The sequence below is a fragment of the Schistocerca americana genome, unplaced genomic scaffold (assembly GCF_021461395.2).
Source record: "Schistocerca americana isolate TAMUIC-IGC-003095 unplaced genomic scaffold, iqSchAmer2.1 HiC_scaffold_597, whole genome shotgun sequence".
In the NCBI taxonomy this organism is placed as follows: Eukaryota; Metazoa; Arthropoda; class Insecta; order Orthoptera; family Acrididae; genus Schistocerca; species Schistocerca americana.
The window spans coordinates 55,001-60,000 of NW_025726343.1; the positions used below are offsets into that span (position 1 = coordinate 55,001).

General features: G+C 51.7%; 1 non-coding gene across 1 annotated transcript in view; it reads right to left on the minus strand.

The window, feature by feature from the left end:
* Positions 1–245, minus strand: part of LOC124587277 — a 1,910-nt gene extending 1,665 nt beyond the window's left edge. The window contains exon 1 of the ribosomal RNA XR_006975397.1: positions 1–245. This exon is cut by the window's left edge and continues 1,665 nt beyond it. This is a non-coding gene — a ribosomal RNA (small subunit ribosomal RNA).
* Positions 246–5,000: the final 4,755 nt, after the last annotated feature.

Genomic DNA, 5,000 nt, shown 5'->3' on the forward strand with positions numbered 1-5,000 from the left:
ACCGGACGAGCCGACCGATTGGTTTTGATCTAATAAAAGCGTCCCTTCCATCTCTGGTCGGGACTCTGTTTGCATGTATTAGCTCTAGAATTACCACAGTTATCCAAGTAACGTGGGTACGATCTAAGGAACCATAACTGATTTAATGAGCCATTCGCGGTTTCACCTTAATGCGGCTTGTACTGAGACATGCATGGCTTAATCTTTGAGACAAGCATATGACTACTGGCAGGATCAACCAGGGAGCTGCGTCAACTAGAGCTGAGCAGCCGGCCGCCCGGGAGTGTGTCCCGGGGGCCCGCGCGAACACGCAAGCGTCCGCTCAATTATTCTGCAAACAGGAGGAGGCTGAGCTCCCCTGCACAATACACCTCGAAACCCTCTCAGGTCCCGGCGGCGCGCAGCGCCGTCCTAAGTACTTGGTCGGGTTCGAGAGAGGCGCAATCGCCCGGAGTTTGGCGAGTAGACGCTTTAGGTGCGACCACCCGTGCTCCCAACTGAGCTTGCCGCTGCCGACAGAGGCCCGGGAGCGTGCTGTCGTGGCATTGCCGGCGGGAGACAACACGCGCCACCTACGGCGACCGGCAGCTCCAACGCCAGCGCCACAGAAGGACAAAAGCCCCACTTGGGTGCCGAAGCGAACTCTCCCAGCACAGCGCACGCGCCAACACGTCCGCACAGCTGCGATACAAACCACCTGCGAGAACCGCAGAGGCGACCGAGCAGCAGACGGCGTCGCGGCGCCGAGCGCCGGGCGGCGGCGCATCCTCAGCGCACACAGTCCTCAATCGGACCAGCACACTGCAGATGTCCACCGCGCTTCGCACCGGGCCCGCGAGGACCTACTTTGGCCGCACGGCGCCGCGTGCAGGGTGCGCCGGCGCGCAGCTGCGCCGCCTGCCGCCTCCGTCGGCCGGCGCGCCTGCCACTGGCCGCCCCCACCAGCCGGCTGTAGCGCGTGCGCCCACGCACCGCGCGGCCAGCACGCCGGGAGGCCCCCCCTCACCGGCCGGGGACGGTCCCACCCAGCCACCGCCGCGTATCGCTTCACACCCAGATGCCATTCACGTTCGTGGGCATGGTGGGTATCGCTGGAACAACCGGTTGGTAGCTCAACCGATCGTCGCCATCACTGATTCACCTCTAGCGAGAACAACCGCACCACAACGGTTTACCAGTTGTTCATTTGCATAACGTCACCAGCAAACGTAGGCGTCCATCGCCATTTGCAAATTCAACGATTGTTGCATGCCTGTGTCAGGTGTCACGACACACTATGTCTGCCCACATACACGCAACAACATGTGCACGCTTCGCGAACACGTGGAAGGTGGCCCCCGTACGTATGCGATGTCCATTGCGCGAACGACTGTCAACCGGCCTCTGTCGCATGTCGCAGATGTGGAACGCAGTGCACCATGCTATCACGGTGTGTGAGAAGAGACGACTACGTCTGACAACACGCGCCACTACATCAACAGACGGCTCATGCTGATCGCCATCCAGGGCATACCACACTGCAATCCAGCTCTTATAGGGAGACGACACGTAGCTGAGTGCACAACATTTGGACCGCATGGTTCGCCGTTGTTGGCGCAGTCGTTGTACGGTCACATGTACCACGATGTATCATTCAGTACATGAGGACCAATGTGCAGTACAGTGTGTGATTTGGACGTACAACATCAGCGGACAGTTGACACAGGCCGTACCACAGCGTAGGCTAAGTGCTTCGCACATGCGAATGCCAATGAACAACTGCAAATGCCAATGAACAACTGCAAAGGGCATTGAGCATGTACGTCCTGCTGCCATCCACATTACAGTGTATAGCTGCAAGGTGTTTAACATGAAGCGATACACTGGGGACCGGGCAGTGCGAGTAGCAAACTATATTGCGGGGGTTGCAGTTAGGCAACACTACACTAATTTAACGCGTCGTATGACAATTACAGAGCAGGTTAAGGCCCAACGTGTGTTGGGTTAAGGCCCAACGTGTGTTGGGTTAAGGCCCAACGTGTGTTGGGTTAAGGCCCAACGTGTGTTGGGTTAAGGCCCAACGTGTGTTGGGTTAAGGCCCAACGTGTGTTGGGTTAAGGCCCAACGTGTGTTGGGTTAAGGCCCAACGTGTGTTGGGTTAAGGCCCAACGTGTGTTGGGTTAAGGCCCAACGTGTGTTGGGTTAAGGCCCAACGTGTGTTGGGTTAAGGCCCAACGTGTGTTGGGTTAAGGCCCAACGTGTGTTGGGTTACGTTAAGGGGCAATGTGGGTTACGTTAAGGGGCAATGTGGGTTACGTTAAGGGGCAATGTGGGTTACGTTACGGCGCAATATAGGTTACGTTACGGCGCAATATAGGTTACGTTAAGGCGCAATATCGGTTACGTTAAGGCGCAATACAGGTTACGTTAAGGCGCAATACAGGTTACGTTAAGGCGCAATACAGGTTACGTTAAGGCGCAATACAGGTTACGTTAAGGCGCAATACAGGTTACGTTAAGGCGCAATACAGGTTACGTTAAGGCGCAATGCAGGTTACGTTAAGGCGCAATGCAGGTTACGTTAAGGCGCAATACAGGTTACGTTAAGGCGCAATACAGGTTACGTTAAGGCGCAATACAGGTTACGTTAAGGCGCAATACAGGTTACGTTAAGGCGCAATACAGGTTACGTTAAGGCGCAATACAGGTTACGTTAAGGCGCAATACAGGTTACGTTAAGGCGCAATACAGGTTACGTTAAGGCGCAATACAGGTTACGTTAAGGCGCAATACAGGTTACGTTAAGGCGCAATACAGGTTACGTTAAGGCGCAATACAGGTTACGTTAAGGCGCAATACAGGTTACGTTAAGGCGCAATACAGGTTACGTTAAGGCGCAATACAGGTTACGTTAAGGCGCAATACAGGTTACGTTAAGGCGCAATACAGGTTACGTTAAGGCGCAATACAGGTTACGTTAAGGCGCAATACAGGTTACGTTAAGGCGCAATACAGGTTAGGTTAAGGCGCAATACAGGTTAGGTTAAGGCGCAATACAGGTTAGGTTAAGGCGCAATACAGGTTAGGTTAAGGCGCAATACAGGTTAGGTTAAGGCGCAATACAGGTTAGGTTAAGGTACGACATAGGTTAGGTTAAGGTACGACATAGGTTAGGTTAAGGTACGACATAGGTTAGGTTAAGGTACGACATAGGTTAGGTTAAGGTACGACATAGGTTAGGTTAAGGTACGACATAGGTTAGGTTAAGGTACGACATAGGTTAGGTTAAGGTACGACATAGGTTAGGTTAAGGTACGACATAGGTTAGGTTAAGGTACGACATAGGTTAGGTTAAGGTACGACATAGGTTAGGTTAAGGTACGACATAGGTTAGGTTAAGGTACGACATAGGTTAGGTTAAGGTACGACATAGGTTAGGTTAAGGTACGACATAGGTTAGGTTAAGGTACGACATAGGTTAGGTTAAGGTACGACATAGGTTAGGTTAAGGTACGACATAGGTTAGGTTAAGGTACGACATAGGTTAGGTTAAGGTACGACATAGGTTAGGTTAAGGTACGACATAGGTTAGGTTAAGGTACGACATAGGTTAGGTTAAGGTACGACATAGGTTAGGTTAAGGTACGACATAGGTTAGGTTAAGGTACGACATAGGTTAGGTTAAGGTACGACATAGGTTAGGTTAAGGTACGACATAGGTTAGGTTAAGGTACGACATAGGTTAGGTTAAGGTACGACATAGGTTAGGTTAAGGTACGACATAGGTTAGGTTAAGGTACGACATAGGTTAGGTTAAGGTACGACATAGGTTAGGTTAAGGTACGACATAGGTTAGGTTAAGGTACGACATAGGTTAGGTTACGGTACGACATAGGTTAGGTTACGGTACGACATAGGTTAGGTTACGGTACGACATAGGTTAGGTTACGGTACGACATAGGTTAGGTTACGGTACGACATAGGTTAGGTTACGGTACGACATAGGTTAGGTTACGGTACGACATAGGTTAGGTTACGGTACGACATAGGTTAGGTTACGGTACGATATAGGTTAGGTTACGGTACGATATAGGTTAGGTTAAGGTACACATTGTTGTAAGGAAAGGTTTAATGGGGGGCGGGGCGGGGCGGCCGGTTTGTTGATTGTGATTATAGTAAGTGGATGCCTGCGGCATCATCTGATTTGCCACGTCAGGATGCACCTTTGGCTCATGACAGGCGGCGCTCTCATTCCATGCTTGTGGCAGACCTGTGTCTTTCATTCCTGCCATTGTTTGTGTGCTGTGAGAGGAGGCAGTATTGTGATGTTGGGTGCACCCCTGTGTAGGACATGTGTGGGTGTTGGTGGCTTGGCTGAGCAATGGTGGTTGTCGGGTGGGTGGGATATTCTGTTTTCTGAGTGGACCTCCCAGTCTGGTTATGACAGTGTGGATTGTCTAATGTGGCGGAGAGGATGCACTGGGTGTTGTTCCATGCTGGTGCTTACATATTGTCTGTGTGCGTGTTACAGGCAGAGAGTAGTGCGTGATAAGGGTGTGTGGCTGACGTGTGGTTGTGATTGTGAGCAGAGTCTTTCAGCATGTATACGGACAGTTGTATACATTATCTGTATTCTGATGGCTCTATCTATTACTAATCAGCGCCGTGTATACGTTTAATCCGGTTCCAGTCGAAACTGTTGTATCTCTGTACATTAGTGACACGGCGAGCCCGCTATGTAGTTACTCGTCTCGGCAGCTTCCACCGGTGTATGGCAAATGATTATAAGGAATCAGTCTAGTCGTCAATACCGATGGTGTGACGTCACATGTCTGGGGTGGGGGACGCTGCGCCCTTCCGGTGGGTCATGGCCTAGAAAGACTCTTCCCACGCAGGGGGGCGTGGACTGTCATTGACTCTTCCAGGTAATATACTTGCCGTACGTTCTTGCGACTGCGAGTGCAACGCTCACCGGTACCGACATGGATGGAGCGCCTCCTAGCTGACCGCTCAGCATCGGC